We start from the raw sequence: 27406 nt of genomic DNA, 5'->3' as shown, positions 1-27406 counted from the left end.
GGCAATTTTATTTAAAAAGGCAAACCAATTTTCAGTTTCCTCATCTGCAAAAGGGAAAATAATCTAGGGGTGTCCCACATTTGAAGAATATATCAGACCAAAATGTATTATTCTTTTTGTTTTGCTCACTCCTACACTCCTGGCCTGGTACATCGTAGGGCTGAATGAATGAAAGAAAGGAAGAAAGATCACAAGGTACAACTAACTACAGTATGACTGTTGAACTGTTTTACATCAATCCTATATATTTCTGTCATGGTGAAACAGAATTTAACAGATGCTATTTAATAACTCACCTGAGAAACTCAGTGCTCTAAAAGAAAACTCAAGTTCTGATCAAATTAAAGATGTCATTGGGGTATTCTTAATATCACAAACCACTTCGTATATGTGTTCGAAAAGCTTCAATTAAAAGGTTCCGTTTTAAGAACACGGTCTTGTACACAGAGTTTCTATCGAAGTTTGATAATGATGAAGCTTGTCGGAGTGGCAGATTGCTGTCGAATGACTGAGGACAAACACTGCATGTGAATGGCCAAGTTTCACCCGGCCAGCATTTCCAACTAAGTTGATGAGAGGACCCTTTACTCCTATGTATAGCTCCTTAAACAATCTAGTCTCTGTTCCTGCAGGAAAATAAAAATAAGAGCCAAGAAAGGGCTCAGAGCTAAAAATCTCTGTTCTTTAGACATAGCCCCGTGCTTTCCAACTGCCCTAGGAATGGCTCCTCAGAGGAGGGAGAGAGAGAGTCACAGCCTGCTACTTGAGCCAAAGCAATTCTGCTTTGGTGTTCTCTATTGGGGTTAGACTTAAGATTTTATTTGAAAACCGGTTTCTATCATTTAAAAAAAAAGTTTGAAAACACCTGTTTTAGGTAAAGCCCAAGGATGATAGCTATTCCAGGGCTTAGACTCAAAGATGGAAGAACCCATCTCTGGCAGCTGAGAGAAACTGTTGGAGCTTCTGTCATCACACCAGTGTGAAGCCCCAGGCCCTGGGAAGGACTCCTGACCTCCACCATAATTGATGAAATTGATCAAATTCAGATGAAACACTTCTAAAAAGTCTGTCCTACTTTTATTAACCCTTTAAGGTTCAACATGTTTAGGTATTTAAGTACATATATTTTTTTAAGTAAAGTTTATTGGGATGACAATTGTTAGTAAAGTTACATAGGTTCCAGGTATACAACTCTGTAATACATTTTTAAATCTGTGAATTATTCTGCCGCAGGTAGGTGTAACAAAGGCAACTATCGCCACCTAGCGAGCGTCTACCCTAACTGAAATGAAAGGACCTCCACTGAATGTGGGACTTGTGCATGGAGGCGGGGCAGGGCGGCAGGGGAAGACAAAAACCTGTTGATGGAGGAAACTGGAAATCCTGGCTGGTCCCATGAAGGCAAATGTTACATGCCCTCTTGTAAATGCATGGAGACTGGGGCACAGAAAACAGAAAGACTGGGGCCCCTTCCGTTGTGCCTTGATGAATCATCTTTGAGATCCCTCCTTTCATTATTTTCAAAGGTGAATGCCCACCCAATCTCTCAAAGAGATAAATGGGTAACCCTGGAGTAGACATAAGCCACTGTGGCTAAAGGAACAGGACAGAGGATGCCTAGCCAATGTGTGTTAAACGACAGGGCTGGGCAATCAAGCTCTCACAGCAGTGCAGCAGTGCTCTGAACTTTAGCACTAAACAGACAAAAATCGGCTGGCCCACGTCAGTGCAACCCAGTGGAAGCGTCTTTTGGCGTTCCTATCACCAGATTAACAGCGGCACCCTGTACCTCGGCTCCTTGGCTCACAGTTGACTGGTTCAGTCCTACCTCCTCCGAGTTGTCAGCAAGCGTCTCCGCCCTCGACCCCAGGATTTGCTCCATGCAGCTTTCCTGCTCCCTACTGTTCATGCTGTGACATGAACAGATCTTTATTTGCAAGCAGACCTTCTAGCAGTTCTGTTGTGCTTGGCACATTCACTTTTCATGCCCCCAAATTAAAAGCAAATGATACTTTTTTCCCCTCAAAAAGGCATTCCCCACAAAGCTAATATTTAGGGTAAGCAGTCATAATGGTTGAGTCAATTAAAATGAACCCTCTGAAATCTACTGTACAAATAAAGCTCTTTGTACAATGTCGACCCTAACACCACAAATTGGAAGGCTGGAGATCAGTGTATTAATTTGTGGCAATTAGTAAAACTTACCTCACACTGGATGTGTGGAGAACGGATGTGTTCAGCAAGGGCTGGATATGGTTGTCAACTTCCAATGTGCCTAAGTTAGGAAAAAATGAGAATCAAGAGGCAAAGTTACCCTTTCAGAAGAAAAGTTGGAAAATCTTAAAAAAAAAAAAAAAAAAAGGCAACTTCCTTTGAAATGGCTCCTGATAACCCATTCTACTTTGTATTTACAACCCTTTAAAGTTAAAGGAAAACTGCCAAAATGTTCTGCATATTTCCCCAAATGTCTGTTTATCATATAACATTCTCACCGGCAGTGGATCTGGCCGCCTCATTATCAAGCTGTATTAGCTCAAACACTCAGCATTGTTAGTAGAGTGAGCTCATGGCCTATTTCGGTTTTAAATTAACATTTGGCAATCACCCGGGTAATCAAAACAAATGACTCAGTCGTTTAGAATAGATTTATTAGTCGAGACTTCTCGCCCCACCCCCCCGTTCTAACATCTTTAGAATATTTTGCCACAGGAGGCTCTGAGATCCAGACAAAATGTGGAGCACAAGTCACCAGAGGAATATTTAGAGGTGTTGCCATGGAGATGAGGTGCCTGTGACCACTGAAGTTATCTCCAATCAACAGCAGGATTAGGATGTAGGCTGGTGGGCTGGCTCATCCAGGTGAGGATGGTTCCACATCGCTAGGAAACAGGTGTGCCCTGTGCTTTTCTCATCACCACGGGGACAGTACACCCTGACCCGCTGTCCTCCCCACAGGCATAGCTCACACCCATTATTACCCGCACCCCTCCTCCCCCAACCCCCGTTATTCAGAAAGGACTGGCTGGGGCTAAGGAGAAAGGAAGTGTGATCACTGTATTATCCCCAATGTGTGAAATCCTGAAACTCATACCAGAAAGCACTTTTATATCAACTGTGAAATGTACACGAGCAAATAAAACCTGAGAGAAAGACAGCTCCCTGAGAGGAGGCCCCGTCTGTTCTGTTCACTGCTCTAGCCCCATGCCCAAAACAGCACCTGGCACACAGGAGGCTCTCCTCAAGTATCTACCAAATGAAACAGGGGAAACATAAACCAAGGATTATAACCAGGCTCTTAATTGCCCCCCTGCCCACCACCAACCGTTTCCAGGCTGACCATCAAACAAGCAGTGGTTAGAGATTTAAGAAATGTTAACCTACTGGAAAATAAATAGCCGGTCCAGTTAGCTCAATAGGTTAATGGGATCATCTGCTTAGAGAGTTTAATGACAGCTACCATAATTGAAGATAACTCTTCCGGACTCAAAATGGACAAGTCTACATAGATGGGGTTTTTGTCTGTCAAGTCAAAAGCCCAGAGGCAAGTGAATTTGTGCCAGTGGTGAAGAGCTAACTTTCAAAAGTGAATGTTTGAAAAGTGACGGACTTCAAAGGAACCTCTTCTAGTCCTCTTCCCACTGATACTTAAAGAGAGATAATATTTTCATTTCCTATCATATGAATATGTATGACTTGTTTTCTGTTATGTTTCATTTGTCCTACAGGACTTCATGTTTCTTGGTGGCAGGGACAGAAATCCCCTATTTCTCTTCTATCTTCAAGTACTTAACATGGTAGTTATACACAAAAGTCTTTGCTCAGTCTCATCGCTCATCACCCACACCCCACTCATATGGAACTCACTGTTTCCTGAAGGTGGTACCACACCCTTTCCTGCAGGTGCGGTGAGAATGCAGCATGGTACAGCTGTTCACAGAAAAGGCTCCACACTGCCTGGGTTCAAATAGTGGTCCCACCTCATATGAGCTGTATAGCCTCTCTTTGCCTCATACTGGTCACCTATCTCACAAAGAGGCTGTAAGGCTGTAAGGTGGCAAGAGGGCAGTGCGTGTAACAGCACTTAACAGTACTCACACATAAAAGGTACTTACTGAATATCAGATATATAATTAGCACTGTAATTATAACAGGTGCAGAGTAAAAATGTTATCAAATTTGGATAACTATTTCCTATGCTGCCACAAATGCTTCGCCTAAATATACCCCTCTTTAGATTCAACCCAACTTAAACTTCAAACGTGAATCCATCACACTGTAGCCTTAATATACTATTTCACTTTACTCACCCTTCTGGAATCGATTTTTCCTGGAGATGGATTTGATACATCTTGGGCTCTACTTGAAGGAAATCTGGTTTTCTGCTTAAAGAACCAGAATACCTTCCTCCCTAAGACCCCAACCCTGCCAGTACCTTCCCTGCCTTATCACTGTCTGCTTCCCACTTCTGCAAGTTCAGGCTTTGAGCACCCCTACCCCACCCTGCCCGGCCCAGGCGGGGTGGCAGAGAACTTGTCTTCCAAGACTGACTCTCCCTTTCAGAGGAAGTCCTTGCATGTCATGCTCCGTGACACCCTCCAGAGGGCAGAAGAGGGAAAGGCCCAAAGGCTGAGCAAGCAGAGCTCTCACATTGGGGTCCAACTTGGGCTCCTGCCAGGGGAGTCTTTGGTTCCATAGTTCGTGATTTCACCATCAAGAACTAGACCACAAAGAACGATAACAATGCATAGTGAGATTTTAACAGCTTCTGTAGCTCTGTTCCACTTTATTGTCTGTGCTAGTGTGTCTCACTTAACATTTAGTTGGAGTGAGGAGGAGGAAGTCACTCATGGCAGGTAGGGTTGTATATACTTTTGAATCTGCAGTGTATAACTGTGCCTCTGACCAGACATAATACAAAGTGTGTTGATGATATTGCACAAGTCAAAGAAAAGGAAAAAAAAAAAAAACAGAACAGCAGCCAAACACACTGGGTGCAATGTGATGACAGTGAAGTAATCCAAAATAAAACCCAAACACTGTAGGGTCAGTCATGCTTTAAAATAAATCATGTTAATCTCATCCCACCCTGACAGAATTACTAAGTAAAAATTAGACAAACCATTTGTGTGATTCCAGAAGAAGCCAGTAGCTATGTTCTTGTGACATTTAACATACACAATCATTCTCCTTCAGATTTAACAATAGTATTGTGGTCACAGACACTGGCGACCCCATCACTACTGTCAGCCAAGCTTAAATGATCCCCAAATCACCAATCAATTGGGTGAATTGTGTGGAAAACTAAAATCCAGAGACAGCAGCCATCTGAATGAGCCTAAAAGAACGGTTGAATCAATCAAAATGGATGAGCCCCACAGATTCATTGTCTCCTTTAAATTCTTTGAATGTGATTGTCATGGTAACCATTCCTTAATCATGTTGTTCAGAATATTCTCTCCTACCTAAGAAACCAACGAGCGGTGAACCCCAAATATCTTCTTAATTAGGTACCCTTGTAATGGTAACAGGCAGCTGCAGCATAGACTTCTCATTTATCCTCTTTTATTCAAATGCTTACACTGCTATGGTAGCCAGAAACGTTGGCATAGACACCATTCAAAACACATTTTAAATGTTACCATAAAATGCAGTAATAAATACAAATGAGATGCCACTGGCTCATTTCTTTTAGCAGAAGAACTGATAAACTGGCTCTCATTCAGCAAAATAATTTATTGGTATAAATAAATGGGTTAGATGAAAGATGCCTCATTTAAAATAATTTCAACATAATCAAGGTCTGGAAAATAATCAAATCTTTAACAATATCTTAAATTAATAAACAAAAACCAACAGGATATTACATTATAGAAATAAACTAAAATATAATTCTGTGTCATTCTATCTGGTGATGTGTATCTGGTGATATACTCTATACTATGTCTAGAAGATCATTTACTCTGCACAAGTTTCTACATTTATTTTATATGATATAATCATAATATTCTTCACAATTTGGAAGAGAAAGGTTTACCCTTATTTGATTTGGGAAAGATAGGTTATATATTTTAAAGGTATCTACTAGATATACTACATGTTTAAAAAGTTGTGATCAGGGGTGGCCAGGTAGCTCAGTTAGTTAGTGTGGTGCTGGTAGCCACCCATCCCCGCATGGGCCACTGTGAGCTGTGCCCTCCTTAAAAAGAAAAGAAAAAGTTGTGATCAGTCTAGATTTCCCCCTAGATTTTTACAGTTCCTTCAGAAACTAAAAAGTGCACAGCTTTACCAAAGTTAGAGAATGGTAAGCCATTCTAAAACCTTGCACCTGAATATAGGTAACTCTTTAAAATATTGAATTTGCTTTTATGGGTTCCCAAATTAGTAAATAAAATGTCTTTCCTCCTGAATATGGCACAACCTATAAACTCATTAAAGGTAGGTGGAAAGATGAGCAGTGCCCCTACCATGCCTCAACTAAACACTATGGAGCACTTTTTATGGGCCATTTCTGGATGCGAATTTAAAGAATTTTTGTCATAAGGGGGGGATAAGAAATAAAAATATACTTATTTTTGACTGGAGTATGAAAACATTGAGAATACTTTTGCAACAAAAGCAAAAATAAATAAGTGGCTTCTGTACAGCAAAGGAAACCATCAACAAAATGAAAAAGCAACCTACTGGATGGGAGAAAATATTTGCAAATCATGTATCTGATAAAGTGCTAATATCCAAAATATATGAAGAACTCATATGACTCAGTGGCAAAAAAAGGAGGGGGGGACTAATCTGATTTTAAACAATGGGTTAAAGGTCTAAACAGACATTTTTTCAAAAAGACATACAAATGGCCAACAGGTACATCAAAAGATGCTCAACATCACTCATCATCAATGAAATGCAAATGAAAACCACAATGACATCACCTCACCCCAGTTAGAATGGCTATCATCAACAAGACAAATAATAACAAGTGTTGGAGAGGCTGTGGAGAAAAAGGAACCCTCATACACTGTTGGTGGGAATGCAGACTGGTGCAGCCGCTATGGAAAATGGTACAGAGGTTGCTCAAAAAATTAAAAATAGAACTACCATATGACCTAGCTATTGCACTTATTTATCAAAAGAAAATGAAAATGCTAACTTGAAAAGATACATGTACCTCTATGTTCACTGAAGCATTATTTACAATAGCCAAGATACAGAAATAACCTAAGTATCCATCAAGGGATAAATGGATAAAGAAGAGGTGGTACACACACACACACACACACACACACACACACACACACACACACAATGTTATTCAGCCACAAAAATGGATGAAATCTTGCCATTTTCGACATCATAGATGGACTATGAGGGCATTATGCTAAGTGAAATTCATCATAAAGACAAATACCATATGATCTTTCTTATATGTGGAATCTAAAACAAAACAACAACAAAATCCAAACTCAGCTGAGCCGCCAGTGGGCAGCCAGTTGCTCCGTGGTTAGAGCGCAGTGCTCATAACACTAAAGTTGCTGGTAGGATTCCCACATGGGCCAGTGAGCTGCACCCTCCACAACTAGATTGAAAACAACATGACTTGCAGCTGAGCTGCGCCCCCCACAACTAGGTTGAAAACAATGACTTGACATGGAGCTGATGAGTCCTGGAAAAGCACACTGTTCCCCAATATTCCCCAACGGAAAAAAAAAATCCAAGCTCATAGATACAGAGAACAGATTTGTACTTGCCAGAGGCAGGGGATAGGAGAAATGGGTGGAGGGGGTGAATGGTTTATAAAAAAGACTATAGCTATTTTCTGTGTATATTGTTGCATAATTGTTGGCTAATGAGCTTTATGAGAACAAAGAAAAGAAAGTAAAAACTAATAAAATGTTAAGAATACTTAATAAAAAAAGCCATCAACAACAGAACAGAGGAAGCTAAAATTATCAGGCATTAGGAACAAATGGGAAAAATGCAAAAAAAAAAAAAATCGAATGGCAAACTCCAGCAAGAAAAATGCAGCAGCAAATATTTGCTAAAGTCAAAAGGTAAAACCTTGAAATTCTTGTCCTTTGCCCTAATGTTCAATGGTATTTTTGTTTTGTTTTAAAAACACAGAGATTGATGTCCTTTCAATGACAGTTTACAACAGCTCCCAAATAAAACAAATGATAAAATAAAAATTCACTTAATTGACGGATAGGCTTGAATTAGTCATTGCCAAGTTTACAACTTTCCCACAACTCCAAGCATTCTTTCATTAAGAGAAACAGGGTTTTTCCCCTGCCATGATGACCATGAGTAGCTTTCTGGGTGACTACAATTCTGCATTTTTATACACTCACCGGGGAATACCTGTTCCCCCAATTAGAACTCCTAAATCAAAGCAAGGGGGGACTAAAAATGAGTACAGATCCATAAAATGTGAGAATTCTGACAGATGCATCGAGAGTGTACATGCTGTCTCAGAAGTCTGAGAGGAACTCCTGAGCCAAAGACATTCTAACACTGTCCCTCAGTCCCACAACCACCACAAACCTTTCCATGTATCCTGCAAAAGAGCTTTCATACTTTTTCTTCCATATAATCTCATTTCTACAATTGTAATTTGGCCCATTACCACTTCACACCTAGACTACTTCATCAGACTCAACTATGGACATGCACCCTCCCTTCTTCACGTAGCTGTCAGAATAACCTTTCAAACGTTATCATTCCCTTTCCCTTAGATAGGCCAAATTTCTAGCATGAAATTCATGGCCTTCCAATCAGATCCGAATCCACTTTTCACTTTCCCCATACTCAACTCTGGCTTTGGTTGACTCCATGCCTCTGAGGTTTGTCACCACTGGAGAATAACAGGTGCTGTGGCTGATGCCACCCTTCCCTAAACCAGTGATTCCCAAATTGGCTGTACCTGGGGAGCCAGAACAACTAGTGATGTCTGGGTGCCCCCCAAGTTCTCCCAGATGAATCTAATGTGCAGCCAAGTTTGAGAATCACTGCCCCAAATTCCTATAGCCTGTAGTTGTCAAAGTCTAGTGGGCATCAGAATCTCCTGCGAGCAAGGAGGTTGTTAAAACAGATTGCTGGGCAGTACCCCTAGGGTTTCTGATTCAGTAGGTCTGAGGTGGGCCCATGAATTGGCATTTCTAACAGCTCCCAGGTGGTGCCCAAGGACCCTACTTTGAGAACTGGTGGTCTATAGTCGTAATTAGTATAACTATATAGTATAAACATATGTACCACATACAGCAGGTTCTCGAATAATGTCATTCTTTCAGCGTTGTTTCCTTATAACATTGATGAGATGCTGTAGGAACCTAACTCTTGTTTCTATCAATTAGCCTATGGCAAAATTGGTTTCGCTATTATGTTATTTCTCTTAAAGTCACAGAACCTATTGACAACATTAATTGAGGACTTACTGCACCATTTGGCAAGAGGGAATGTACGATCTTCTGGAATCTCTTCTATTATTGCCTTGTACTGTTACTTTAGCTTTTTAACACATTTGTTTATGAACCAATCCTCAGAATGTTTTAGAGATTATGTAGTCCAATTCCCTTTTTATAAACCGAGACCCCAGAGAGAAGTGATTTTCCCAAGGGATCAGATGCTTATTGGCAGAACTTGGGCTAGGATTCAAAACTCCCAACTCTCTCCACCTCCCTCTCAGTTCAATATTCTTTCCACCACATCTTTAATGTATCTCTAACAGCTTCTCCAATTAGAATGGACATTCGTTGCTTGAAGAGATCACTTTTGATTTTAATATTCCCCACAGCAGCTAGCAAGCCTAGCAAAGTGCCTTGCACATAGAGTCAGCACTCAATAAACATTTGCAGATTTCATTTTATGAAGTACTCAGCCTCATACTTTATAAGCTGGGTTTAGCACAGTGCTGGCAATTGGGCAGCTCTGCTCCAATCAATTAGCCACAGAGTAAATCCTTCACATCATCACACACATTGCCCGTATCTGCTATAGGGTCAGTAATAAACACATAAAGACAAATTATAGGGGTTTTAAAAGTGGAAGGAATGATAAGTTTATAAGGTGACACAATTCAACTTTCAAGTTATGGGTCAGAAGACACTTACAAAGTACTCTAAGTTCCGTGTTACACCTAACAAAGCAGTGCAGCAGTGAAAATATGACAGGGAAGTCTAAAGTACACTGCTCTTAGGCCAACAGTCCCCAGCTTCTTTGTGGTGAGGCCCTCCCTGTTCCTTAACAGAAAATCCACAAGTAACTGAATTACAGGTAAAGAGGAGCTAGAGAGGGAGGGAGACCAAGAGGAGCCAGAGGGCTGTGAGAGGAAGCTGGGTGAGCAGCAAGGGGTAAGACGATGTTGTCACACATCCTGCCTTGCATGCCATTGCTACTACACCTCCCCAGACCTTCCAGCAGCTTCACTGGGAGGAGCATGACCATGCTAGGCCTCATGACTGACTAAGACTGTCTATACCGTACAATTTGATCACTGATGCTTTTGCCATCTCTACAATGGACAAGAATTGCTGTACAATCAAGCCAGCTGCAGCACTTGTTATTAATTGTGAAGGTGACCACAGGAATGTATTGGCTGTGCCACCATTTGGTTCACCACTGGCACAGAGTAACCTGGGATCTTGGCAACAGAACTGGAATCCCCAGCTTCCGTCATAGATTGTGACTCGAGGAAGAGTTACTCCTGTCCCCGCTCTTCCCCCTTCCCCCTGATAAAATCTGCTGCTTCCAACAGAGGTAGGACCACATGCACAGGATAGTCAATCAGGCAAGCAATGAAGCCAATAAAAATACGTAAACATTTGTGCAATAACAGGTGTAACAATGAGTATACATAAGTCATATGTAAAAATTACTTCTGATATACAAAATAAATTTTAATAGGTTAAATAAGTGAACTCTATAACCAACTGCCCCTTTTATTAGTATGTTTTTCAGGTAACTGTAGAAGTTTTCCATCCTGGGTCTAATCCCAGAATTGATAGACACATTCAGTGAACCAAGACATCTCGTATTCCTTGAGTGATCACTCTCACCTATGTTCTAATCCTTGATATTTTGTCAGTTTTTTCTCTTCCAGTGACTTTAACGTCAGCACGTTTGCTTGTCTCCCTCACATCTCAATGTCCCTCTCAGACCCAATCTCCCCGACCCTGCACTGACTGCTGCCTACCATAAAATGTTCGGTTTCACAGCCAACTCAAGAAAGCAACACATAACTTGTTGTTGCTCATAATAATTACCCAGTTCCAATTTATAGAAACCATTTACAATAAGACCTAAAAATCGAATCTTTTCACACAGTTTTACTGGCGACACACTGAGTGTTAGGTCAATGCTTCGACAAGCCATGCAACAGCCTTTGGCCCAAAGCAATCAAACTCTGACCTGGATATTGGCTCAGAGTTGGCATGAGTTTACCAAATGTCACTGTTGCTAGTGACACCACAAAGGTCAAAAAAGGACTCAGTGGGTTATAGGGCAGGGAACTTGACAAGTCTGGGGCTCCACTACATCTCAAAGATGGCACAATGCCCCAGTGGTGGCAAAGCCCCAACCCAATACTAAACACTAACCAGTCCAGTAACTACTGTGCAACCAGATGGTGGTTAGCAGTTCTGGGGAGCTCTTTGGGAAGCTCATGCTTTCACTTTTCAGGGGACCCAAGACACAAGTTATGTCACTCATGGAGAAGCACTTCTTTTATACTACTAATACTTAAAAACAAACAAAGCACTTTCATCTACAAGTTAATAATAAAAAGTACCTGATGTATTCTTTGTATTTCTGAACCCCAAATGTACAAAGTTTTCTTTTTTTTTTTTAAATTTATAGTTGTTTATTTTTAGGAGTTTTAGATTACAGAAAAATTGAGAGGAAAGTACAGATTCCATATACCTCAAAGACCCCTCCCAGTTTCCTCTATTATTAATATCTTGTATTACTGTGGCATATTTGTCACAACTGATGAGCCAATACTGATACATTATTATTAACTAAAGTCCATAGTTTACATTAGGGTTCACTCTTTGTGTTGTGCATTCTATAGATTTTGACAAATGTTGAAGATTTTTTTATTAAATCCTTACAGTGTATTCTGAGGAGCAATAAATCACCTTACCTCAAGACAATTTTAATTGCTTTTGCTTTGGAAAAGGAAGTTTCACAGGGTTATAATGTAAATCACTCATTTCTTTTTAATGATTCATAGTTTCAAAAACTGTCTATAACATAACCCTGCAAACATATTTGACTCTGATTATCTGAAAACCGAATGTTCACAACTCTCAAACCTCCAGCATGGCTCCAAACTTGAAAGGAGTCTGAAGAAATTATTGGATCACAAAACAAAGAGTAAGACAACAGCCTGCAAGATGATATCTGACATGGGGGAATTAGTCAGTCTATTGATGACTCGGTCTGGAGATGTTTATACAAAAACAGCTGTATCACGAGAAAGCAGAGCAGTGTAAGGGGTAGCATCAGAAGACAGAAAAGAGGAGGAAGAAAATCGGGGAAGGAAGACAGTAGAAATCAGAAGTGCAGATACAGACTGGATGCAAGACAGAGCGAAAGCAATGGAACAGAGAGCCAGCTAGACATAAAGCACAGTGACATGAAGTTTTTTGAGGGGATGAGTGAGGAAGGGGCAAACTGCATCTCAATACTGTGGCCCTTAAACTGCCTAATAACTGTTCAATTGAATATGCCAATGGGAAAGTAACATTTAGCATATTAAAAGTTCGCTTCGCATTTAAGTACGTAAAGATGATACACCTATGCACAGAAAATTCTCTCTGAAATCTGTTTCAAAATTTTTGGAAAGCTCAAGGGATAGGGTAATTCCTGCATAAGTATATACATACGAGTACATTAGCTGGAGGTGTGTGTGTGTGTAATATTTATTCTCATTTTTTATTTTTACTTTACAAATAAACATGAAGTAAAATTCAAATTTTTTATCTGTCCTGTTCTTGAGGAATTTCACATCTCACTATAACTACTTCAGAAGAACAAATACTGCTTTTCTGTTTTATCAGAACTGTTTCTGTCTTGGCTGTAATTTCCCTTCAATCCAAGTATGTAATGAGACTATTTAATAAGGATGCTATAGTTTACTTGCATGCAAAATTCTTAAGTACTCATCTTTAGGCAATCTGGATAGTATTATCTTAAACACGAAGAAGAAAATTGTGTTTTGGATATAAATCTGGTCTGGCTAGAGAAGGGTCCACAAATTTTCAAACCTAAGTTTAGAAAGTGGCCCTCACACAAAAGCACCTCAGTGGTTGCCTGGGGACATGGACACAGAGAAGAACGTACTGTAAAAGGGGCCTAAAGAAACTTTTGCGGGAGTGATAAAAATATTCTACATCCTGATTTTGGCAGTGGTTTCATGGTTTCATACATCTGCCCAAACTCATCAAATTATATGCCTTAAGGGGATACAGTTTACTGTATGTAAACAATATTCAATAACCTTGATATTAAATTATCTTGATAATCATTCCACAATGTATATGTATATCAAATCATATTGTACCCTTTAAATATATAGTTATATTTGTTAATTATTCTTTAATAAAGTGGAGAAAAAAAGTTGATGTTAAAAAAGTGGCTCTAACAAAGGATGACTGCTTCATCTATAGACGCAAACTTTCGCCTCTGATTGGTTTGGCCACTTGGTTTCTTAGTGTGGTTAGATGTGCTTAACTACATTGGAAAATTCCTTCCCAGTTCCTTCCTTAAAGAGGCAGAGCTTCTTGTGGACTAGAAGGGAACAGTCCTAGGATCTGAAAACCTGAATTGACCCTGGCATCTGGAGATGGTAGAATCTTTGCCAAAGGACTTAACAGTGGTCTCCTTAGCTTCCAGAAGCTACCTGGCTGAGGACTTCATCATTTCAAGTCCTTGAAACTACAATTATTTACAGGGTATTTCTTAGAAACTGCTGAAAAATTTTTGTTAATTCAAATGTCTAAATCCACTACTACGGCTTGGTGATATGAAATGAACACCTGTCACTTCAGTTCACCTGGCCACCTGAGAGTCCAGATAATTATGTTTATAGGCAGACAAGACACAAGTAATCAGTTTCACAGGCAAGAATGATGTATACAGCTAGACCTTGAGAGAATCACTGAAAAAAACAATCCTTAATGTCTTCCGCATAAATCACACATTTTAAGTTTGACAGGAGTCAAGCAGCCTTATCCACACTCTAAAACTTGAAGTAAATGACAAAAGTTATTAGTTAATGGAGCATAGAAATTTAGTTTTGTACCATCCTTGTCAAAACAACCTTGATGATAAAACCTCTGTACCCTCAGCTATCATTTTCTTATTATTGAAAAGTAAACGTAAAGCCTTGTGGATATTACAAATTTTTGTAATTAGAGTAGCGATGGACCATTTTATGTCTTAGAATATATATAAAATCCAGAGAGTTTTTATGTGGGTAAATCAAATATAAATTTTATAAGCAGTAAAGTCCTGACCAAAAAGACTTATTTTGAATTTTTTTTAACGTTTCACTGCATTAAAAAAAAAAAAGTACACACATATCTTCTATCTGTGCATTTTATACCTACAGTAGTTCAAAAATGAAGTATGAGCAAATCTCATTGGTTTAATTAAATACAGGGGAAAATCCATTTTCTAAGAGGCATACAGTGTGCTACAGGAAGCTGGAAGAGCTAGTTGCTCAATGACAATGCACACACTCATTAGCAGGCAATAATAAGGAATAGGCTCAAAAACTACTTAAGAACACACCCCTAGGCAAGGGTACAATTTGCTCATTTGTTCAAATAGTAGGTCCTTGGCAATGAATATCCATATTCATTATTTCATGTAGCGTTAGCCTTTGCTGGGGCCCTAGCTGCAGAGAAGGAATGATTTCGTGTTCACAGGTTTACGTGTATATGCAGCCTATTAAACTCTGGTAGAGTTTTAATTCTATTCTATCAATGACATTTCTGTATCTAGTGACTCCAGCTCTTCTCAGCCCACACCTGCACCAAAGAGCAGCTTCCCTGCCCATCCTAGGCTGAAAAATGGACCTCAACCAGTCCAGGATGGGGTAACTACTGGCAAATGGGGTGAGGGGGAGACACAGCGGCAGGTGAACTTGAGGATGTGGATACACTGAAAGTCCTGAAAAAGGAAAGTGAGCAGAGTCTGCTGAACTGAAAAAAGAGTCACCCTAAGAATGAAAATACACACACAGGCAAAGGAGACACAAAGAGAGAGTGAACCACACAGCTACAAATAGAAATGAAGAGGGCAGGGAAAGAGAGGGAGGAAAGCTGAAGAACTCATTTTTTAAAAGTGCCAGATTAAAACGTGTGTGTGTGTGTGTGTGTGTGTGTGTGTGTGTGTGTAACACCATACTGCCAGCATTTGTTACAATTTGTTAACTTCCTACCTAAGTTTGGAAGCAGATGCAATCTTTAAAATTTCTTTCCCACAATTTTAACTGGTATCTCATTTTATAAAGGAAAAAAATAATTTTGTGCAGCAATAGCTCTAATTGTGGTCTTCCAGGCTACTAGGTATAAAGACTCATACAAAGTTATTTTTCATTTCTGTGACTACAGGCATGTTTGATATGCCTTGGTACTTGGTACTTGCCCCATAGGCCAGGGGAAAATAAACTGAGTGCCAGATGTACAAAAGAGGTTCCCCATCACTAATCTTCAATTTCAATAAAGCAAATAATATGAAAAATTCCTGTACTGCTCACAACTATTTTCATCATTTTCTGAAGTTAGGAAATACTTGGTCTTTGCGGGAAGTTAATATACTTCCACCATAAAAGCTTGTTCTTTTGAGGGACAGGCCAACAAAAAGTTCTTGACTGTGAGAAGTTCATACTTAGGAAATAAAAACTTACCTACTATGGAGGACCTAAAACGTCAAACTGGACCTCCGACATGAACATATTATATGACCTTGGGTCAGGTGTTTGACCTCTTTGAGCCTCCGTTTCCTCATCTGTAAAATGAAGGGGAGTGGGTACCAACAACTTTTTCTAGCACTAAGATTCTATCACTGAAGCTTGAGGAGGAGAAATGTTAAGGGGACCATGAAGAGGAAGCCACAGGATAGTCTTCCAACTCCCTGGCAAGGTTCTCATTTCACTCCTTATGACCATGATTTCTACCTAGAGACGCAACAATAATTCAGAAAATCTTCCGGTAAAGTTTTTAAAAAATAACTTAGACTACATTTATAGATTGGAGATTCTGCAATGGACTTGAGTCCACCAGTTAAAAAAATTGCTGTATTTTAAAAAGAAATATAAGATGTCACAATTTCTGGGTGGATCATAACTGATTTTTAATTTCTTCTTTAGGCATCTCTGTATTTTCTGAATTTCTCTATAATGAAAAAGTACCACTATTATCATTAAAAAATTAGATTTTCAAAAGGATTAGTGTATTTTTACAAATTTGATCAGATCTCTGAAGTCTACTCTGAAATCATTGTGGGGAGGGGGTACAAAATCAGGCAGTATCACAATCCGTGCCCATATACACTGGCTAATTACCCAAGTGGCTGATTGCTGTAGGCAGAATCATGACATTATGATTACAATCAGAATCTGCACCTCACCGTCCTATGTAGAAATCAAAATGTGCATTTTTATCTAAATAACATTTATCCCCCCCCCAGCATCCTGGCCCTTGAGAATCATGGTTAAAATTCCGTTCCAATTTAAAATAAGTGAAATGAAACATGAGGTCCTTGTTCTACCCACAAAAAAAGTTTTCCAGACAAAATATGATTGCTAATGGGCTGTTTCTTATTTTTCCTTTTTATGCTCTAAAATACATCGAAAGTTAAAATAAATATTTAGCTGTCAAAACAAAACACCCCCCCATATGGAAAACACATATGAATTTGATGACTTTTTTTATAAAACAACTTCCATAGCAAAAACAAATGTTTAAATTGTATAAAAAGACAACAAAACCAAATGCTGCCATTACTAAGTTCTATACAACAGTCCTAGGGAAGGTAGAAGGTGAGCTGCAGAAAGGATCTAAACACAATTTGGTAACTTCCACTTTAATGATTATTGAATAAGTGTTTTAAAAAATTCAAGTAAGATAGAAAATGAAGTTTTCCAAAATGACAATGACAGGCTCAGTATGGGTGGATCTCCAGAACAAAGTCCATGTTGAACTTCGTTCTCATCAGTTGAGGAAGGTACAGTAATTCACCTTTCCATTCTCTACCTGAATATAATCCATTGTCTACAACACGTTATCTGTGAAATTACTGTATATAGGACCACTTACTCACCTCTCTGCAGCTGGCTCCCTCAACTGATCCCCTTCATTAATCCCAAGCTTTAGAGCAAGGAGCAGGGGACAATGGCTTAGTCATGGGAACTAAGTTGACATCCCAACTCTGCCACTTATTAGTTGTACAATCTTAGACAAGTTACTTAACTAACCTTGGTGAGATGTGCACCATAACTACTTTTCAGTGTTGCTGTGAGGATCAAATTACATATGGGTATAAATTCAACTCGAGCATTGTCTAGAATTATAGGTCTTCAAATAATGTTGGTTCCCTTTCTCCCCCTACTTCTGGGTCACTTACTCCAAACATGATCACACTTAACATTTGTGGTTTTAATTACTTTCAAGCAAGCTCAGTGGTATATAGGACATGTAGTAATTTTAATTTTGTTAAGTAATATTTTGAATGGAGCATGCCACAAGGGAGACAGTATGGCATTGTGTTTAAAACCATGAACTTCTGCAGAGTAAGGCGATCTTAATTTTGATGTCTACTTCCAACCTTGACTAGCTGTGAGACCTAAGGCAAGTTACTTTACCTTTCTGAGCTTAGCTCCTCACTTATAAAATGAAGAAAATATACCACCCATACAAGTGCCTGGCACAGAGTAATTACCATAAATGGTAGCTGTTATTGGTCTTTTAATTATTCAGGTCCATGTATGGGAACTAGTCACTTTTAAGACTAGTAAAGTGAGCTCAGCCAACTACTCAAGTCACATCAAGACACTGTCATTGTTCTCTATTCTCCTGAAGTTATGTTTTATTGCATTTTGTAGAGGAAATTACATCAGCCTCAGAACTATTAACTTTTCAGGTCAGGTCATTCTTTGTTGTGGGGATTGCCCGATGTGCTGTTGAATGTTAAAGCAGCATCCCTGGCCTCTCAGTGGCATGCCGGTGCCCCAAGGTGTGACAGCCAAAAATGTCTCTGGACACTGTTCAATGTCCCCTGGGGGCAAAACTGCCCCAGTTAAAAACCACTGGTCTAGCAACATCCACAAACGGGAATTCTCAAAGATCCCAGGAGGTAGCCCTGCAGGAGGATGAAGGTTTACTCTAGCTACTGTTTAATATTATCCGTCCTCCGGGCCTCCACCATTCCTTATTATCCGTAATTCAAAACTTACCACAGAAAAAGACTGTTTTGCGGGGGCGGGGGGGGGGGCAATTAACTGTCAGAAGATTCTTTAAGTCACAGGAAGGAATGCTGGTCTGGCTGTCTTCTCACTATACAGTGATACAAAACGCTGAACTTAAATATCAAGAAATCTGCTACGTTCACTTTATTTTATATAAAGCTTATCTTTTTTTTTTCTTTCTTTTTTTTTTTTGAAGGAGGGCGTAGCTCACAGTGGCCCATGCGGGGATCGAACAGGCAACCTTGGCGCTACCAGCACCATGCTCTAACCAACTGAGCTAACCGGCCACCCCCATAAGGCTTATCTTTTTTTAAAAAAAGGCCACGGACCTTAAGACGACTGATGAACCACATTTTTACTCCAAATGAAAAGTATGTCTTACTTGGGGAGGTGAGATAAAATTTATGCAGTGAATAACTCCCTGGAAACCAATGACTCCACTGTTTGCATGGCTGAAGCATGGTTAATGTATATAAAGTGCTATGTTACTGTCCAAAGGAGACCAGACAACTCTTGATTATTCACAGCAAATTCATTGTCTATCTTTCATTTAATAATTGCACCACAAGAGAGGAGTCATTTCTTATCCACTGTGTACCCCTGCACCTAGCACAGAGCCTCCGACAGAGGTGGTCGGTAACTCAGTAAAATGTTTGTTGAATAAATGTATGGTTGTATATTGTGCTTAATTAAGTACTCCATTGACAAAACAAGAAAAGAGAAACTTTCTTTGCTCTGGTCCAACAGTAGCTGAAAGAAAAGATCTTTTAAGAGAAAATAATTACAGCCTACTCCCTTTTACCCCAAATCCAAACAACTGGGAAGTTGAATTAACCAAAAACAATTTTGTAGGCAAGTTGGGGAAAGCAGCCAAATAGATAAGGCTTCAAGTTCAAGCCAGTGCCAACATTTGTTCAACTCCCACAAGGTTATAAAAGCCAATGTTGCTGGCACCGGAGGGGAAAAAGGGAGGGGTGTGGGGAAGCAGGGAACCGGGAAGTGGAGGGCTGGAAAACAGGGATCAGTCTCAAAAGGTTAACTTCCATTCCTTCACCAAACTGATTTTTTTAATGTCAAAACTTTAAGGGTGAGGGTCAATTTCTTACACAAAAGTCTTGATTTACAAATTACTTTAGAAATGGATGCTAGCAAAATCTTTAAGGGTACTTAGAAAGATATTTGATCATATATTAATTTCTGAAATGTCTTCATCTTTTTTTCCCCTCCAGTCCCGCAAGGGCAAACAAAAGGTTCTCAAAAAGCTGGGTGAAAGACACTCCATTTACTCTTTTGTCTACAGAAACTTGAGGCCCACCACCTATCAACATGCTTCTCTTCTCAAAAGATTTTACTTCTCTCAGCGTTCTACTCATAAGAGAAAAAAAAATTAGACTTACATTATATTTTTAAATGTACAGTTGACCTTTGAACAACCCACGGATCATGAGTGCTGAGCTCTGTGCAGTCAGAAACTCCACATGTAACTTCTGACTCCCTAAAGACTTAAATTGTTCCTGGGTATGGGGGAATTGATTCCAGCACCCCCACAAATACCCAAATCCGCAGAAGCTCAAGGCTCCTATATAAGATAACATAGATCAATGCATACAGTCGGCCCTCCACATCTGCAGACTCCCAATGGCAGATGGGCAGATGGAAAACAGTGCAGGTATTTATTGAAAAAACCAATCCACGTATTTAAGTAGAACCCCTGCAGTTCAAACCTGTGTTGTTCCAGGGTCAACTGCACTAATTTTAGATTGTTGCATATGCATAGAACGTATATCACATTAACATTAGAAATGGTGCATATAATGGTGTTTATTTAAATGTGTTTTCATCAATCTTTGAGACCAAAACCTCTATTTCCACTTAACATTTCCAGTGTAGCATTTCCAGGAAACAAAGTAATTATCTTAGTTAAGTGGTCCATTAGTTTGATACTTATTAAGTTAGCTCCAATATACTGGGTATGATACAAAAGGAATTTTACCAACTGAAATCTTATACAGTGTTTTTTAATGTTTCACTCAAAAATCTAGACTTGGTTGGGAAAAAACCCGCTTTCCTTCTCCAAAAATTCAATGTGGGAATGGTAAATTAGAATTTCAAAAACCAGATATGGCTACAGAACCTATATGGTAGTATTAGACTATATACTTATTGGGAGGTGGTTTGTACAAATCATGGCCTATCTGACCAATTTCCTGTTGCATAAAGATTTTATTTGCTCTTAAAAATGTTAAATAAACATTTTTAAAGACTGAAGGTAAAGACTAGATTGGAACCTTATGTAACCAGAATGGGAAAGCACGTACCGTGCCTCACCACATTAAAGGCCTATTGGCTCTTTAATATGTATTCTTCCTAAACAAATAAGAGCATGAGTTTCCAAAGGCAAAGCTACCATCCCAGAAGCCCTTGCTTCTTCAGTGTAAAAAATGGGGAGGGTTCTGTTCCGGGAGAACAGAAGCTGGGTGGGAAAGGCTTTGCAAAATTCCAAGGGGCCCATAATTTAAACTTATGCTATTCTACAAATGTTCACATTTCCAAGGAACAACATAAAACTTACATTAAAACTGTCTTAATCAAGATAACAGAAAAAAATTATTCCTGCTGCTCTATAAGCTTGCCATAGATTTGATAACCCAGAGAAGAATTACAGGCAATTACAAAATGATGGCTCCAATTAGGAAAACTGGATCTATTCCAAATTCAAATCAAAGGGGGCTCAGATAATCCCGACAGAATAATTTAAATGAATATAGGGGACTTCCAGCAAAGACATACGTTTATTCTATTTCTACCTCTTTTAAAAGGCAGGCAAAATGCTACAACGACGGATCTCTTGCCCTCCAGAAAATTAATTAAAAAAAGAAAAAAGAAAAACCAAACCTGGAGTCCCCTTAATAAACCTTGTTCTCTTCTGTTCCCAAGGGGTCTCCCTGGTACAGGGTTTTCATTGTAAAGGGCAATCAAAACAACCCCGAGAAACTCGCACAGTCCCAAATGCAGAAAATAATATAGCACTGAACCCGAAACACAGTCTTGCCTTGCTAATTTCCAAATGTCTAACTAGTCCTGGACGACAGGAAGCCGCGAGGAATGGGAGAGAAACTTCGAAAGCAGAAAGCGCTCTCCCAGAGCCTAGAACAGACGGCACCTTGTAGAGATTTCACGCTTTTTGAGACGGAAGGTCACACCCTGCAGTTTTGAAAATCCACCTTCTAAGGCTCAACCCGTGTGATAGAACGTTCCTCTTGCTTTTCAAGGTTCCACGCTGGAGCTGAAATCCCCCACTCCCCCACCCTCATTTGCCAATACCCCCCCTCGCGCCATCCCATTAGGGAGCAGCACACTGGGCTCTTCACCCTCTTCATTCTCCCTCTGCACCCCCCACTCCTCCAGCATCCCCCGTGAAAAAAATCCAGGCGAGCCCCTCACCTCCACTCCCTCGCATCCCCACCCCCGCCACCCTCGTTGGGCAAACCAAGGCAGGTCCCCCCTCTTTACCTCCCCAACCCCCTCCATCCTTGAGAAAAGCAAAGAGAGGCGCCCGCTTCATCTTCACCCGCTCCCCACAACCCTGCTAGCTATCTTTGTGGAGAAAACCAAGAGGGGCCCCCACCTCGCCCCACCCCCACTGCCCGCCATCCTGGGTGAGAAAACCAAGGACCCCCCCTTCCCTCCCTCCTCCCTCCCCACCATTCTGCTGAAGCAAACATGGAGAGACCCTCTTTCGCTCCCGCTCCCTCCCCAGTAGCTCGCCATCCCCAATGCCCGCCACCCCCTTAGCGAAAGCCCAGGGAGACCGAGGCACGCACCAGAGGGGACCCCCCAGTCGGCGTCCCGCAGCCCGGTGCGGCCCCAGTCCCCACCCCTGGCCAGCGGCCGAGGCCCGAGGCCGCAGGTAGCCGGCAGCAGAAGGCCAGATAGCCCCGACTGGCGGTGGCGGCGGTGGCGGCAGGGCAGGAGGGCAGCGGATCCCGGGGGATCCCGCTGGCGGGAGGCATACACGGACGCACACGCGGAGAGAAAGCGGGCTTACTGCCTGGGGATGCTCGGCAGCGCAGCTGTCCTGGCGGCGGCCGCTGCCTGCACCGACACCGAGACGCGGCGGTGGCGGTGGCGACAGCGGTGGCGGCGGCAGTGGCGGACTGAGCCCCCTCGGCCGGGCGCAAGATGTAGGGCGCGGGAGGGGCGTGAGAGGAGGGGCGCGCGCGGGGGGCGGGGAGGGGAGAGAGCGCGCGCGGGGGCGGGCGCGGGCGCGGCTGGCCCGGGGCGGGGCGGGGCGGGGCGGGGCGCGCGCCAGGCGGGGCTCTGCCCGCGGGGGCTGCGATGTGGGGCGCGCGCACGGGGGCCGGTGTGGCAGGGAGCTAGGGGAGGGAGCGCCACGCACCCTGCGCTCCCATGTGCCCCCGTCTCGGGAGCGGCGGCGCTGCCTGCAAGGCGCGGGCGCGCGGTGAAGGTGGCTGCGGGGAGGCGGTGGCGAGCGCTTCTCCAGAGGGCCTGGAGAGGTGGGCGGGCTGGGGGCGCCGGGGGCCCTCATCCCTCGCGCCGCAGCCTTCGAGCCCGGCGGGGAGTCACGAGTCACTGCAGGCGGTCTCGCCCTGGGCAGGGGAAATGGGAGTGACAAAGGAGTAGCGCGAAGGTGGCCTCACCAGGGGCCTCCACTAACCTGCGTACTGCATGCAAAGCGGCCCGGAACCGAAACGCACCCCTTTTAGCCCTGGACTGCGCAATCCCGTGGTTCGGAGGGCGCCAAAGGACCCACTGGCGACCTTTCCCTTGGTAACAAGCAGGAGAGAACGGAGTCCCATCCATAAACCCACTGCCACTCCATAGGGCTTTATATCACTCAGAAAAGCACTGATGGCAGCGGCACCTGGCTACTCATTCACTCGACATTCAGTTTACTGAACACTTACCATGTGCCAAGCACTGTGCCAGGCGCTGGGGAGACAGCGCAGTCATACAGAACACTATCCACCCTGCCCTGGGAGCTCGCAATCTAGTCGGCGAGACAGATGATAAAGAAGTGAGAAAATAATCAAATCTGGGATAAGACCTGTGCTGGGAAAAGAAGAGGGTGCAAATTGTGTGGTTAGGAAGTAGGAGGTGGCATTTAAGCTGAGCCCTGAAAGTTATGAAAGAATCAACCATAAGAAGAGCCGGAGAAAAGCCTTCTAGAAAGAGGGAGTCGATGTAGGAAAGCCAGAAGGAGGGGGCGAATCTTGATGTCTTAGAACTAAGGTGGTGATAGTGATGGGCACCAAAAGAGCTGGGGAAAGGAGTATAAGGCTGGACATGTTGACGGGGAGCAGATGGTGGGCTGCATCCTAGTCAATGGAAAGAGCGTTTTATTCCAAAATAAATGGGAGGCCTTTGAATGAATGGCTTTACCCTGGGGCACGACATGATTTGATTTATATTTCTTTTTTCTTTTGGGGTGACTGTAGATTCACATGCATTTGTAAGAAATAAAGCAGAGATCCTATGTACCCCTTATCCATTTGTCTCCAATGCAAACTATGATAGAAGATCACCACCAGAATACTGACAGTAGTACAATCTACCAATCTTACTCACATTTCCCTGGATTCATTTGCATTCCATACAATTTTATCACATGTGTAAACTCGTGTATCCACCACCACAGTCAAGATATAAAATAATTCCATCATTACAAGGATTCATCCTGTTGCTCTTTTATAACCACAGCTATCTCCCGAGTCCCCCAATCCCTCACCATTGGTGACCATTAAATTGTCCTCTATTTCTACAATTTTGTCATTTCAAGAATGTTATGTAAATGAATCATACAGTATGTAACCTTTGAGGATTGGCTATTTTCACTCAGCTTCTTTTTTTATTACTGAGTAGTCTTCTAGGTCTGACATATTTTTAAAAGACCACCTTGACTGCAGTGTAGAGAAACGTTCAGAGGAGACTGAGAATTGAAACACAAGGACAGGTTAGGAGGATTTCTCAATAGTCCCTGTCAAAACTGATGGTGGTTTAGATGAAGATGGTGGCTGTGGAGGGAAGTGGAAGGGTTTGATGAAACAGATTTGAAGAGGGAATTGGAATTGAAGTAGAGACCGCATAGTGTAGACAATTGTTTTGAGACCTTTCACTGTTAGGGGGAACAGAAGTAGAGTGAAACAGGAGGGACAAGTAAGGACAAAAGGTTTCTTTCTCCCTTTTTTAATTTGAGAGATGAGAGTGTGTTTAGCAATAATCAGTAGGGAGGGATTGCTGATGAGAGAAAAGGGCTTACTAAAGGAGTCAAGTCCTTGCCTAGGCAAGATGAAGAGAGAGCTGGATTCCACATGGAGGATGGGCCCTCCACCTGCTGAAAGGCCTTCCCCATTGTAAAGACCGTGGAAGTATATGCTGATCGGGGGTGGGCTAGGGGACAGCCAGCTATATGTAGAGATCAAGCAAATCCAGTCTGATGACTCCTATTCCCCACCCCCACCCCACCGAGGTGTACAAACTGGGTGCCGGCCCCCCTTAGAAGAGAGCATAAACCCTTGCAAAGTTCCCTTCTCTCTTCCTGGCACCAGGGGCTTCGGCTATCCCTTTTCCCATTCCAAGCCCTCAGAAGCACTGACGTTTGGTCTTTCTGGGTAGTCAGAAAGGCTCTAGCTTCACACTTGCTAGGAAAAGAAGGAGCTGGTCTGCCCCACCCTGATCCCAAGAACAATCAGCTCCGGAGCAGGCAACTCCTCAAATATAATATCAGCCCAGCACCCAGCCCCCAAATAGCCAAGAGGCACCCAAGCTGGACAGCTCTGGATGGAAGGCCCTCTCCTAAGGAAGCTTCTGGCTATCCTTCGGCCCTCGATCAGTGTTAGTTGTGGTTCATTCCTCACAAGACCCCTTTCTTCCTCCCCGCTTCCTTTCTCCATCTTACCTTCCCCTCCTTTCTGCCCCCAACTTTCTTGCCCACCTCACCCACTTCTTTCCTTCCTTCCTCCCTTCTGCCGATATTCGTGATGTGCTCCTATTAGGTGCAAGGAACGGATCTCTCACATTGCCCGGTTTGGTCTGCACCCAACGTCAGTACTGCCTGCCTCTTAACACTTCATCAACTTGGATTTGAACTCAACTTTTGTGGGTCATGGGAACACATTATTCCACTTAAAAGAGGTGGGGGACGGTGTTGCAGAATAAGCAAAATGGACAAAAGGAAAGTGGCTGCCCAAATTGTGAACATGTATGCTACAGTCAGGTAATGTTTCCAGTAACAAGAAGCAAAAATAAATTGTTTAAATTTTTGTTTTTAGGATGACTAGATTCAGATGGTATGATCTCAGATCTGATCTTTTCCATTTCTGTTTGAGTAAGGAAATAGGCATGTGGAGAAGGGTCTTAGATTTCAAAAGAATTTAAAGCACTCTTGGAAGGAAACATGAAGCATTTATCAGCATATACAAAGTAATGAAGTCCTTTGCCTTCTCTTCAAAAAGTACCATTATGACTAGTGATTCTAAGTTACTGAAAGTGTAATACATACCAGACAGTTTACGTGTATCATTTTATTTACTCTTCACATTAGATACTATTATCCCCACTGTTACAGATACCATTATCCCCATTGTAAGAAGCTCAAATGGGTTAAGCAACTTTGGAACCAAGTTTTGAAACCAAGCAGTGTGTCTCAGGAGCCCACAATCTAAACCAGTATACTATACTTCCGAAACAATGACAGAAGAGAGTTAATCGCTCTTACTATGGTCATCCAAAGTGGCCGCTTCTTTCCGGTTAGTGACACTGCCCCCCCCCCCAAAGTGATGCTGAGTCCTTCATCTCCATGACTTTTCCCTATTAATGGAAACCACAGAGTTCAAGTGTCTCCTTCTACAAGAGGCCTCAAGCCTCCAGACAACTGCTCCACTCCATGATCATTACACATCATGGCAATGGTGGAGCCTGCCCCAATTCCCAATGAGCACTTCTACCTCTCCGGACAGCTTTACCTCCCACCTCTTCCCTCTTGGTCCCTGTGTGTCACCAGCCTAGGGTCTAGAAGGATCTTGAAACACATCCTGTGCATTCCTCTCTGGAAGCCTTTGTTACTGTGGTTCCTTCTGCCTAGAACACAGTTTCAATGACTTTCTGGACATCTCTACATTTAACAGGTATCTCCCTTCTGCCTGCCCCCACCCTGACCTATTTCTCTTCCTGTATTCCCTGTCTCTGTTAATGGCATGCTACCCACCCCAACCCCCTACAGGTGCCCAAGATGAAAGCTGCCTTCCTTACTTTTGACTCCTTCATGTCCAATAGGTCGCCAAGCCCTATAAATTCTATGTGTGAAATAGTCAAATCTCACCTCTTCTTCCAAGGCATCCCAGGCAAACTTGGGCAGAATCAGTTACTGTCACGGTACTTGGTTTATACTGTCAGTACAGCATGTGACTGTTTTCAACCCTGATGGTTTCAGGGGTCTACTTCCCCCACCGGATGATAGACATCTTGAGGGCAGACAATATGTCTTTCCTGTTTATACCTCCAGTTTCTTGGAACATGGTAAGCATTAAGTTAATATTTCTTTTTAAAAATATTTCATTTTGGTAAAATATAAACATATGCAAGATAGAGAATGTAGTATAATGAACTTACATGTACCCAACACCCAGCTTCAGCAATTATCAACACACCCAATCTTGTTTCGATTACATTCACCCACCCATTCCCTCAACACACACACACTGGACTACTTTTTTTTAGATTTTATTGGGGAAGGGGAACAGGACTTTATTGGGGAACAGTGTGTACTTCCAGGACTTTTTTCCAAGTCAAGTTGTTGTCCTTTCGATCTTAGTTGTGGAGGGTGCCGTTCAGCTTCAAGTTGTTGTCCTTTCAGTCTTAGTTGTGGAGGGCACAGCTCAGCTCCAGGTCCACACACTGGACTATTTTAAAGCAGATGCAACA

The 27406-nt window shown here is 42.0% G+C and overlaps 1 protein-coding gene across 5 annotated transcripts in view; it reads right to left on the bottom strand.

The window, feature by feature from the left end:
- Positions 1–22746, bottom strand: part of FHL1 (four and a half LIM domains 1) — a 59548-nt gene extending 36802 nt beyond the window's left edge. For 2 of the 5 annotated variants that reach the window (XM_019714673.2, XM_074324130.1), the window contains exons 1-2: positions 22512–22651; positions 2206–2275 (exon numbers count right to left, since the gene is read on the bottom strand). The gene's annotated coding sequence lies outside the window, so the exon portion shown is untranslated. Of the gene's footprint in view, positions 1–2205; positions 2276–22287 lie in introns of all 5 variants that reach the window. The other 3 variants (XM_019714676.2, XM_074324128.1, XM_074324125.1) reach the window with 3 other exon arrangements.
- Between the last annotated feature and the right edge of the window lie 4660 nt (positions 22747–27406).

This window comes from Rhinolophus sinicus, chromosome 18, assembly GCF_057876585.1.
Source record: "Rhinolophus sinicus isolate RSI-liver-muscle chromosome 18, RSI-T2T, whole genome shotgun sequence".
Lineage (NCBI taxonomy): Eukaryota > Metazoa > Chordata > Mammalia > Chiroptera > Rhinolophidae > Rhinolophus > Rhinolophus sinicus.
Note: the sequence above shows the minus strand (reverse complement) of the source record. Positions and strands in the feature narration are given on the sequence as shown.